General features: G+C 39.5%; 1 protein-coding gene across 6 annotated transcripts in view; it reads right to left on the reverse strand.

Annotated features, from left to right (window-relative positions):
* Positions 1-13,146, reverse strand: part of LOC122549211 (myelin basic protein) — a 191,171-nt gene that overhangs the window by 156,137 nt on the left and 21,888 nt on the right. The gene's annotated exons all lie outside the window — the stretch shown is intronic.

Below are 13,146 nucleotides of genomic sequence, written 5' to 3' on the forward strand. Positions count from 1 at the left end.
TCAAGAGATACTTAGTAGAATTAATAAATGTATCTAAAAGGACATAATTTATTTTGTATCCCTGCAGAGGACCCAACCAGTGAAGCATTAAAGACTCCTAACTATTATTCTCAATTGCTATCATAAAAAAACCCATACAGTCCTTCAGATTTAAACAAAAAGTGAGAAATGACTGGAATTCATGTCAGACGACATTGTGCATTTCCATAATCTGAGAATTATTATTCCTTTCAGCTGCTCTCAGATGTTCGGATGGACATTGTAAATTAAATAGAACTAATCTACTGGCAATTAGCAATGAACAATGCAACTCAAGGAGAGCAACTGTATTCAATTAAAACATGAATTGTTATGTAGACAAAAGCTTTCAGCTGCCAAGTCCCAACTTCCCTCACTAAGACTCGCCAACACTCATTCCTTTAAAATGCTCCTTAAAACCCACCCTGATGACCAAGCTTTTGGTAACTGGTCCCAATATCTCCTTACGTAACTCATTTTTGAAATTCGATAGCCACTCATGCAAACAGCCTTCAGATATTTCACTATTTCTGAAGGCACAATATGAATGCAAGTTTGCGTGTACAAAGGCAGGAACTATTTAAGGCTGGCCAATGAAGCACAAGACTGGGCAAAGTTCAATCAGTGATTAAGCCCAACTTCTGAAAGGGGAAGACAATTAATAATTCAAAAAAGCAGGGAGTGGTGAGGGATGAGTGATCAACACAAGCAAAAAGGAGGGGAAATAAAATGATGCACAGTACCCAGCTCAGCAGAGTCCACCCTAGAACTGAAGTCACTGATCAAAACTCCATGTCGAGTCACGGTGAAACTCAAATTACAAGGGTCTGCAGGCAAACCACCTCCATAACCAGCAGGAAATTTCAAGTAGTAAGAAAGCCTTTCCTCTGGGCCCCACCAGGACCTGTCTTGTCCACACAAGCTCCCTCATGCATAGGAGTGGCAAGGCTCTTTCTTCCTTGGATTCTCGCAGCCAGTTGATGCTGTTTTTAAACAGGATGGTGTGGGGATGTGGTACGTAAAGTTAAACACTAATCTACTGCACAGACAATATCCCCCCACCTCATTGTGGTGTACATTGGCGGTCAGCAGGAACCTTGCTTGGTCTAGTTTGAGAAGGATAGGCCACTTCCTTGAGCGATTGAAAGAGCTACTGCAGTTTACTGCAAGTTATGTCGCTAGTCTCTGTAACAGCGTCCAACCTATGAGGAGACCCTGGATGTTAGGTCCCACTCAGAGTTTCAATGTTTCCACGTGACATTACAGTAGTAGGGTGCTAATGGCACTTCTCAGTTTTGACCCTTCCAGACCCATTTACATCAGAAGGCCAACGAGAATCTTGTGCAGAAAAGGTCCCAGGAGAGAAAAATTGGAGACACCTTATACTTGTATTGGACATCATCCATCCCATCACAAGGCCTTTCAATCCCTCAAATCTTTTCCAGTATAGGGTCTTCGTCAGAGTAAAGAAGGAATTTGAAGGAGACAGATTTGCAGCTGCTATGCTCCTAACAATCTCTAAGTAATACAAATCATTTTCATTGAACCGGTGAATAATTGCAGCTAAGTAATAAACCTCATTGTTCACTCAATGTGACTCTATTCAGAGCTGAAGAGGTAGAGGCCCTCAATCTGGACTAGATAATTTCTGGTTTGAAGGAACCCACAACACAACGTAGTCCCAATGATGGCTGCTGCCATAACAGAAATAATACTGGTCAGAACGGCTTATTAAGTGGTGCTAAATAAGAGATATTAAAACTCAGGGCTTCAACACAAAGACAAACACATTAGCAACTCGGAAGACTTCCAGGGAAACAGATTGCTGACTGCTGGAGAGTGGACCCTACAAGAATCTTGGCAACAGCAAAAAAGACTAATACTCCAGAGAATGGGCACAGAAAGCATTTCAGATCTGATTGAAGATATAAGAGATCAGAAGGGGTGTCCAAGGCAGAGATACAAGTTACAATGCAAGGCGGTGATCTGTGGAGATAGTTGAGCCTGAATGGAGCTGGTCAGATGTCAAGGACTGCATAAACCAAAGACAAAAATCTCTGTACAATTAAAGGAAGATCTTTATTGATGCAGTCATTCCAGCTTTAGGTTAAAAAGGACAATACTTCTAAAAGTAAGTTGCAGCTTTGATCGGGCAGAGCACTTGGTTACCACAAAAGGTAGTGCTAGAAAAGTGAAACTAAGAGGGCCACAGGGGAAAAAAAAACTTATATAGCCTAGAGTAGTGAGCTGAGAAAGCTGCCAAATAAACCACTTAAAGCAGAGACAAAAGAAGGGCAATTGATAAATCCTGGTCTAACAGCATTTCATTTGGGAAAGAAAGAGAATGTAGCAGCAGTCAGAGTGGCTTGAAGCATGAAAAACCCTCCTAGCAATCACAAAACATGGGAAAATTTCTGTTACTGCAGTAGGAAAGTCTCTAAAAATATAAAGACAACTAAACACATCAGAAAGCCGTGGCATCAGAGAAAGAGTATTGCCGGGGAAATTTCATTTCAGGGATGGTCCAAACAGAACACAAAGTTGGACATCCTAGGCAAGACCATTTCTGAGGTACGGAATGGATTCTACACTGGATACAAAGACATAATCTAAAGAAGTGAATACACTTCTGTGTGCAGTTGGGAGGATAGAAGATGTCATTGCTTGTCAAGGAATAAGTGAAGAGGATAAAATGTTTACCAATCATATCAACCACTAATTCTTGAAAGGGAAAGATTTAACAAAAGAACACTTGCAGGTAAATCCGTTTATGATTTCATTAATGTTGTGTACAGGCTATTTGAGAAATGTAAATACAGAAACAAAGTCAGAACTGATAGCAGACTGGATTGTGGTCAGCAGTACTGACAGGTCTGTCAGATATAGTTGTAATTCAAAATGTGTTCCAACTCTACAGGAAGCCTTCAGATGGTGAGTGAAGCAAAATTCTAGAAGCAAAATCAGATCCATCTGAACAGAACTTGGCACAGGAGATCTAGCTAAGGATTCATTTCATGAAATCCACAAAACTCACATTAGATTGGTCAATGCAGCAGGTCAGAAGAACGAGATACAAATTGCCAATACATTACACAAGAGAAACCAGACAGATGCAGGCAGTGTTCAGCTTTTAAAACAGAATATATTTATTTAGAGCACGGTAGTCACAGTCAGAAAACGTACTGGAGCCAGACAGAAAAAAAAAAAAATCGGAAAAACTATATGCACAAAGACACATAAGTCGATCAGTCTCCAGGAGAAGATAAACCGAAAGTTTTTCTTCAAGGAAATCAATGACCCAAACAAACATTTTGACATATGCTTCCAGCACTGGGCATCTCAGAAATTTCAATTATACAGAACAGCATCTGTCACTATATTGTGCGTGAGAGTGGGGGGGGGGGGAGGAGAGAGAGTGTGGGGGGGGGGGGAGAGAGAGAGTGTGGGGGGGGGGGAGAGTGAGGGAGAAAGAGATAGATAAGAGACTCTGGATTGATAAAACATGATCTACAGTTGTCAGAAATTAAGTCATAAGGTGTGGGAGCACCACACTTAACATTAAATGCATGCATTCCAACGTACAGTACACCAAATACTAGAAAACATTGTTAGTTCTAGTTAAAACCCTGAAGGACTTCATAGCAAAAGAATTCTGTCGCCTGAATACAGATTCTTAACCTGACTCAAAAGACAGAGGTTAAACAGCAAGAAGCTCAAGGAGAAACCAGTAGAAAAAAGTTTACTGGGTTCTGCATGCTCACGGTGAAATCTTAACTAAAAGCAGCATCTCCTATGGTGAGGTATGGTACAAGAAAACATTTCATTTTATACTCTACATGAGAGGGGAAGCACAGACTGCAATGGTTTGGCTGAAATATTGCATCTGAAAGGACCAGATGCCAAGTTGAAAAGTTCAAGTTGAAGTGCATGAAGAAAGAGGTAGTAACTGAGCCATCTGCAGTGAAGAGGATGTGTAGTGAAAGACAAACAGTGGCAGCATCTGCAACGGTGTTGAGACAAATTGCCACACAGTACCGTAAATAATTTACTCTAGATTCACATTTGCTATAAGAGTTTGAGGTAATTTGGAAGGGACAAGGTCAGTTCTGACCACACTACCTTCTAAAGAACCCCTCCAACAATAACAGGCAATACTTAAATCTCAAAATATTTAATTGGAAGTAATAACTCCACCTACTTCAATGTACTTTTACAGATGGAATGAGAACCAAATTCCACTGATGCAAGTTTAAGATGAGATATATCCAACTCCAAGGAAGACACCAATAAGAGGAAGGCCATATGCATATGCAAAGATCAAAAAATACTGCAAAGAAAAGTCACCAGTTATAGGAGAGAGGCACAAGCGTAACTATAAAGAACAGGCACGCATCGCCAAAATCCTGCGCAGAAACACATGAGATTAAAGACTATAAGACATAGGAGTGGAAGTAAGGCCATTCAGCCCATCGAGTCTACTCCGCCATTTAATCATGGCTGATGGGCAATTCACCTCCACATACTCGCACTCTCCCGTAGCCCTTAATTTCTTGCGAGATTAAGAATTTATCAATCTCTGCCTTGAAGACATTTAACATCCTGGCCTCCACTGTGCTCTGCGGCAATGAATTCCATGGGCCCACCTTTCTCTGGCTGAAGAAATGTCTCCTCATTTCCATTCTAAATTGACCCCCTCTAATTCTAAGGCTGTGCCCACGGGTCCTAGTCTCCCCATCTAACAGAAACGACTTCCCAGCGTCCACCCCTTCCAAGCCATGCATTATTTTGTAAGTTTCTCCCCCAACCTTCTAAACTCTAATGAATACAATCCCAGGATCCTCAGCTGTTCATCATATGTTAGGCGTACCATTCCAGGGATCATCCATGTGAATCTCCACTGGACACGCTCCAGTGCCACTATGTCCTTCCTGAGGTGTGGGACCCAAAATTGGACACAGTATTCTAAATGGGGCCTAACTAGTGATTTATAAATTTTCAGAAGCACATCGCTGCTTTTACATTCCAACCCTCTTGAGATAAATGACAACATTACATTTGCTTTCTTAATCACTGACTCAACCTGCAAGTTAACCTTTATAGAATCCTGGACTAGCACTCCCAGATCCTTTTGTATTTCAGCTTTATGAATTTTCTCACCATTTAGAAAATAGTCCATGCCTGTATTCATTTTTTTCCAAAGTGCAAGACCTCGCATTTGCTCACGTTGAATTTCAGCAGCCATTTCCTGGACCACTCTCCAAAATCATTCTACCTGCCTGTCCACCTAACTTTGTATCATTGGCAAACTTCACCAGAATGCCTCCAGTCCCTTGATCCAGATCATTAATCTATAAAGTGAACATCTGCGGCCCCAACACTGAACCCTGCAGGACACCACTTTTCACCACTGCCATTCCGAAAAAGACCCTTTTATCCCAATTCTCTGCCTTCTGTCAGACAGCCAATCCTCAATCCATGCCAGTAGCTCACCTTGAACACTATGGACCCTCACCTTACTCAGTAGCCTCCCATGAGGCACCTTATCAGGAATTTCTGGTGAACGGCTTTTTCCCCTGCTCCTCAGATGCTGCTGGACCTGCTGTGCTTTTCCAGCACCACACTTTCGACTCTAATCTCCAGCATCTGCAGTCCTCACTTTCTCCTATGTGATTAAAGACCCTCCACTTCAAGAGACAACAGACCTCAGACCATCCAAATCAACTTCCCCGAACCAGAAAATCTACCATTGTTTCAAACCTAAACAGCACATGTAGAGAACAGAAAAGCCTCCAGTTTCTTCTTTGGGAGGGGAGGGGAAGGGAAGAGAGATAGGGTATTAGTAAATGTAATTATGGAATTATTATGAATTCATATATTTATGAGGGGAAAAAGGGGAAAGAGGACTAGGAGGGAGAGTAGTGCACGCGCAGGTGTTTGAGGAGCCTGAGTTAGTACTTGATGGAATGCAGTGAGCAACACTCACTGCAAATGTTGTTGTCACTGGTGGCAATGTTAGAAACACAACTCCTGTTTAAAAAAAAATTGAAAGAGCAGGAGAGCTTCAGGAGTTAATTGAGATAAGATGAATATCATTGGAGGGTGCACTCTGAATCTGAAGGGAGTACATTTGTGGCAAGTAGTCCCTACTTTCCGGTATCAAAGATCTGGGTTTAAGTCCTAATGTCATGGGTATGAGCAGTTTGATTAAAGGTACTCACAATTAGGTCGATTCGGGCTGTTGCCTATACCAGACTGAAATATAGTCTGAACCAGAAGGGGATGGCTGTTGTGGCACAATAATATCATGGTCCTTGGAGCCAGAAGATCCTGGTTCAAATCCCATCTGCTTCAGAGTCGTGTGATAACATCTCTGAACAAATTGATTAGAAAATCTCCAAACCAAAAGGGGCCTCACCTCTTATCCAGAAGATTTGGGTTCAAGTCCCATTTGCTCGAGAAATTTATAATAATGATGTTGAACAGTGTGGATTAGAAAAATCTCTTTTGAAGGGCACTTGTGGTGCAGTGGTAGTATCCCTGCCTCTGAGCAAGGGAAGTCCGGATTCATCTCCAGAAATGTGTACTAACATCTGAACACGATGATTAGCAAATGTGTAAAATATTCTGACAATATATGACACAGTTCTATTAGCAACCTCAGGGATCTTGTGGTGCAGTGGTAGCAATACTGCAGATTTTGCTTTAATAGTAAACTTCTGTTTTATGAAACAAATAAAATTAAAATAAAACAAAATCATAATATTAATTCAAAGGATTTTAAACACACTGTATAAGTATAATCCCAAAACACTACTTTATAAACACAGTAATGAAACAAAACAGCTTTTACATAACACCCAAAAACCAGCACTTGTACAGAACTCACACTAGAGTCGATCCTGTCTTTACCAACTCAATAATTATCACTTACAACTTGCTTATAGACAAACTGCAGATTAGCTTCTTCCTGAAGTTGTTACATGCCTGTTACACTCATCTTTAAGTAACCTCTTCAGAGTTTTATTCCAACACTTGTGCTCTGTGACTCACTAATTCCTCACTCTAAAAGATAATATAGTTTCATTCTTTCCTTCTCTTCTCTGGAACCTCATTGGATACAAGCTCCTTCATCAGGTTATTTGTTCAAAACGCAAAATAAAAAACTACATTTTAAAAAATGCTCACTCTCTCCAAGCCAAAGATGTTGCCCTTAATCTGAGAAAGCCACATTCCAGAAATCTTTAACAAACCAGGAGACCCCATTATTTGCATTGCTGGCTTGCTAAACAATCGAAGATAAATAAAAATCCATTAGTGGTTGACAAAACGAAGTACTAAAGCTAGGCCTCTAAAACTGTTTGGAAATAAGTCACATGGCTATAAAATTAACTTCAGGCACAGAAATCCTATTGAGTTAGTAACCAAAGATCAAAACACACCTAACTTCCAACAAAAGATATTAAAATATATCTAAATCACAAAGTCTACATCACAACTGAACAGCAAAACAAAATCTGCTTAGAGGTATGGCATTTCCAAAAGTGGCCAATATGAGAAATGAATATAAACACTTCACAATTTCTAGATGTGAAGCACTTTGGGAAATTTTCTGAAGAAGTGTATTTGATGTTTGCTCATGTTGTTCCCAGGAAATGATGAAAATCAGAATTTGCTTTAGTTGCATCGTTTGAGACATAAACATCAGCCAGGACATGACATCAGGGAGAACTCTGTCCAACTTTTACAAGAGGATCAAGCAATGTAGTTTTGTTGACCTGAGGCACTAAAATAAGGACTTCTTTTAAGTCTGTTCTGAAAAATGGCTTCTCTGACAGTGCAGCACACCCTCAGTAGTGTACCGGAGGTTCAGCTAGATCTATGCTTAAGTCTCTGTTTGGCACTCAAATCAATGATCTTCTGACTCAGAGATTAGCACGCCAACTACAGAGCAAATGCTAGCACTTCAGTGAGCCATGCACATTGCTGCAAATTACATTGTGTAACGCAATGGTGTAGTCCTATCAATGTTATATCAATGTCTTTACACATTGGAGAGAAAAACATTACTGGAATCTAGTCACCATCTAAGTTCCTGCTGCATTTCCTAAATTACACCAGTCGCTGCACTTCAAAAATTCTTCACTGGCTATAAAATTTTTAAAAATACTTTCGGTCATACAGAGGCCATGGAAGTACTACAGGTACAACTTCCTTTTTTCTTTGACTGCACTGGTATTTCACAGCCAAAGCACTCCTTTTTTTGTTTGGCAGAAATAATACAAAATGACATATTTGAGTCAGACAACATTGACATACCAACCCCATCGAACAAAGAAATTACTGAGAAAAACAAATGCACCAGTCACTTACTCACTGACAGCACTAAGATTCATATTGATTTGTCGCCCCACGTAATAATTTTATTATTAGGTTTAAACATGGGCCAATGTCACTTTATCAAATTCTCAGAACACTGGCTATTTTCAAATGGAACATTGAGTTGTTGACAAAGGCAAGTGAATCTTTACGTTACTAGCCATATATAAAGAAAGAACAATTCATAAAAATCGACAGAACAATTCAAATATCCAATGAGAACATCTCTAATGAGGAAGTAACCCTTTGTTTTTCCAATAACAGCTTTCAATAATTTGAAGTATTAGTTAATTTGTCAAAATTATGGTTTTTGATTAAAGTTTGACTTCAGCAAGGAATTTGACCTGGCAAATCAATGTTTCTTTTTTCTCCCATTAGGCAAGAACTTGGATTGGTGATATTCATTAAGGAAGGAACTTTGGCTTGGACTCTGAAAATCTCTGCAGGTTTTCCAATTATCCAGGACAGCCTACTGGTCTGGACAAGATTCCTAATGGGATAAATCTAGTGAAAGGAAAATCACTGAGCATGAAGAACATTCCAGTTTTTTTTTCCCCAGAAAAGAGGAAGTGGCTTTGTACTTTGACAGGTTACATACGTGTTAAAGCTGGTCAAAAGTGTTTTATTGGGATAAATTTGGGATGTCATGTGTTGGAGCCTCTTGTCACACATCAAGAATTGTTGACCCCAACTGCCCACTCTAACAAGGCAGCTGATCTTTAAAATCAAAAGACTTGTATTTGTATAATGCTTTAACATCAAACTCTCCCAAGGAGGGTTTAAGGTGGAAACCTAAACAAAATTGGACACATAAGGACATATTAGGTGACAAGTGAGATAGAAAGGCAATGAAAAGGGAATTCCAAAGCCAATGGCCTGAGCAACTGAAGACATGGTCTATAATAATAGAGCAATTAATATTGGGCTTGCTGCACAGTCTGCACTGGAAAAGAACAGGTGTCTTTGAGGATTGGAACAAAGACCAGAATTTTAAAACTGAATGTTTTTTTGAATTGGAATCAATATCGGTTCCAGAATACATTAGGGGTGAAGAGTCCTAACATGCCTAGTTCATCTAAGGCATAGGCAGAGTTTTGGAGAAGCCCAACTTTATAGATGATAGAACCTGGGAGACCAGGCAATGAGGACTGAAGTCTAACAAACACACAGATAGCCTGGTCTTAACATCTTCAACAAAAAGACAGAACCTCTGATTATGCTTACTTCCTTTTGCATTACACTGAAGTTAGTCCTGAAAAGTCTCAAAATGTTGACTGTTTCTCTCTTCACAGATGCTGCCAGACCTGCTTAGCTCCTCTAGCATTTCTATTTGTATTGCAGATTCCCAGCATACATAGTATCTTGCTTTTAATCAAAAGTCCAATTCAATTGTGACTGTCTTAAAATGTTGTCGATGCCTCGTAGGTCAGTGCTGGTTGCAGGATTAGTAAATCAGAAAATGATGAACAGTAATTCAAGGACTGTTTTTTTGTAAAAATCCAACTGGTTCACAAATGTCTTATGGGAAAGAAATCTACTGTCCTTATCCATTTGAAGGCATGCATGTGACCCAAGCCCCACACCAACTTGGCTAACTCAGACCCTCTACAAAGGAGGCTTAGCAAACTCCTCCGTGGCATCAAAACTTGGACATGAAGCTATCTGTACATGCCTGTATTACCTGCAATGTCTACACCTTGAGAAAAAAGTTATTTAATAAATTACTCTGTGCATGTTGGTGTTAAAAAGTTTGCAGTCATCTCTGACATGAGGCACTTTTACGTAAAATAGCAGAGAAATCTTTACTTTTCTCACTTTTGAAAGAACTGTTGTGACCACATACTTTAGTTTAGCAATAACAATACTGGAGACCGTGTTGAAGGGCATGCATCAATTATGGGTGAAAGGGCAAAATCGAGACAAGAAAACACTGGGAGCTTTTTCTACTTCAATTGTATGCTTGAATTGGAAATGACAAACTTTCTTCCCATCATTGTTATGAAAATTTGCTTTTTTTTTTAAAACTGCACGAAGACGACTTTGGATGATCCATTTACTCTAAATGTATAACATAATACACCACAATTTATGGTCAATAAACTAGCGAGCATCTGGTGTCTGCAGATGTACAGTTAAATTCAGAAATCGCTGTCTTCAACTTATTCATGGGATTTAGGCACTGGCTGGCATACCATTTATTGCTTATCCTGACTGGTTTTGGAGAAGGATGGAATTAGTAAGCAGCTTTCTTGCTGTCCTTGGCATGTGGGCACAGGTTAGGGTGGTGAGAGATTTGGTATGAAATTTGCAGATAGTGTTCCCAGGTCCTCCTATGTAGTATCAGAAGTTGCGAGTTTGGAAAGTGCTGTCAAAGGACCTTTAGTAAGTTATCACAGTGCATCTTGGAGACTGGCTGCAATGCGTATACAGTGTGGAGTAGGGAAGTGAGGGATGTTGAAGCTGGTTGATGGGGTAGCAATCAAGCAGATTACTTCATCCTGAATTTTCAGTTGGAGTGCTGGTCTATCACAATCTGACGTGTGTCGTGTAGATAATAGACAGGAGTACCGAATTCCCAGCCTTAGCTAGCTCTATAACCACACTATTTATATCACAGGTCCAATTCAGTTTCCGGTTAATGATAAACCCTGGATCTATCAACAGCTGAGTGAATCGTGCTAGTCTTTCAGAAAATTTAGTGTACACACACAAAAGGGTGCTTGAGCTCTTGAGGCCAAGGAAGAGAAGCATGTGCATAAAAATCCAAAAAACAAGCTCGATTGTCGTCAGCCCTGAGTTACTTCTGTTTATGCTTTTCTTCTGATAATGATTCAAGAGACTTCTGGTTTGTGGTTAGTCAGAACATTAATCAAAGGATGACACAGCATGGAAGGATGTCAGTTAGCTCATTGTACTTGTGTAAGCCCTTATTCCCATAGCCTTTTGAGCGGTTTTCCAATTCCCTTTATACAGGAGTGATTGCTCCTGCGTGTATATCAGATCATAAAACTTTCTTCATTAAAATGGTTTCTGTTCATCTCCCCTCTGCTTCTTAATGACAGGTTGTGCTCCATTAAGAGCAGTTTTTCCTTTTGTTTTAAGTTTCAATTCCCCTTCTTCAATTCAAAAAGTTTCTTTATTTAGCGTTATATTAAGAGCTCATTTCCTCCTAATTACCTCACAGAGACAAAGCTAAAATCATCTGGGATTTAAATGAGACATACGCAATTCTCTGTTGCACTTGGATCGAGAAGGTGCATGAGTTTCCCAATAACAGCACCCTGAAGAACAGAGATTGAAACTGCAAAAGATAAGTGCCCTATCAAACTGAATGCTGCTTTACTCATTATCATAAGTACCCTGCATTTCAATTTGCATTTAGTAAGAAAAAAAGACTTGCATTTATGTAGCACTTTTCATCACTATCAGCTGTCTCAAATTTTTAATGAAGCACTTTTGTAATTTCGGATAATTCGTTGCCTTAGGCAGTCTTGCATTGCAATAAAATGAAATGCATGTTCTTGTTTATAAACCATCAAACCATCAAGTAAATAGCTAAATGTTTTTCTAAAAAAAAACTTAAAATCAAATGATAAGGAGTGCCTAACTATCAATGTGGGGATGTAGCTATACAACTTACATTCATCAAGGCTGCTGCACTGCACCAGATGCCATTTATTTTTAGATTCACTTTGCTTCTAAATATGTTCACACTGAAATCAGGTGATAAATTGGCATCACATCAAGTTTATAGGCACAGAGCGATGGATCCAGATGCAGTGAGTGTGTGGTACAAAATACAAAATGAACAATGTGCAATAAGTGCCTTTGTAATACACTGACAACGGTGTGTGGGTGAGGAGCAGATTCCCACATCTCGCAAAGTCTGTCTGCAGTGCCATTGCAGGATAGGAGATGGGTCACAGTACATTAACAAGTCTCTGAATGCTAACATATTAAATCTATTGAACATAGCTAAAATATATAATTCTAAGTTAACAGATTGCCTTTGAGGTAAATGATAAAAACTGCCAGCAAATCATGCAGAAATCTGGCACGAAATTAAAGTGATCTTTTGTCAGGGAGGTTTAATAAGCAGACTAATGCAGGATAATCTCCATACAAAAAGATGCCAATACTAGAGGACAATCTGGAAATGAGTTCTGGGAGTAAAAGCTGTAGCTGTTAAATAAATTATTCAATACTGAGAGAAATTAAGATAAATATGATTACCAGCTGCACATTTGTTTTTATTTATAATTAAAGTTCTTTTAATTTTGATGACTACAGTAATTTCTAGTTTAAAGTGCAACTATCTTTGTGAGGGAAGTGTGTCTCGGCCAGAAAAGCTGAAGCTTGACAATGCTGTGCCACAAGAAAAGTAGCCCTCCCTGACATGAACGCTTATGCACTTAAAATTTGCAGCCAATTTGCAGATTGCCAAAAGTGAAGACACAATGCTCCAACAATAGCTTAACTAAATGCACTCATCTTTGACCTTCAAAATTTATGGTATTAAATACAAGCTGTGTCAAATGCCCTGCATAAATCTTCCATCATTTCCTATGGAAGTAACGCAGTGGTTAAAGTGAATTCGAGAGGTGCTAAATGGCAGGTCCTTCAATTTGTGATGCCATGTTACAGAGCTATTTACAGAAAGCACAGATGTTCTGAAGCAGTTAACAAAGATTTCAAATCATCACAGTCAGAGAGGGAGAATGCGTGAGAGAAAGAAAGCGAGAGAGTAAGCGA

This window comes from Chiloscyllium plagiosum, unplaced genomic scaffold (genome assembly GCF_037043375.1).
Source record: "Chiloscyllium plagiosum isolate Xiang-an unplaced genomic scaffold, Cpla_swu_hap1 HiC_scaffold_4, whole genome shotgun sequence".
Lineage (NCBI taxonomy): Eukaryota > Metazoa > Chordata > Chondrichthyes > Orectolobiformes > Hemiscylliidae > Chiloscyllium > Chiloscyllium plagiosum.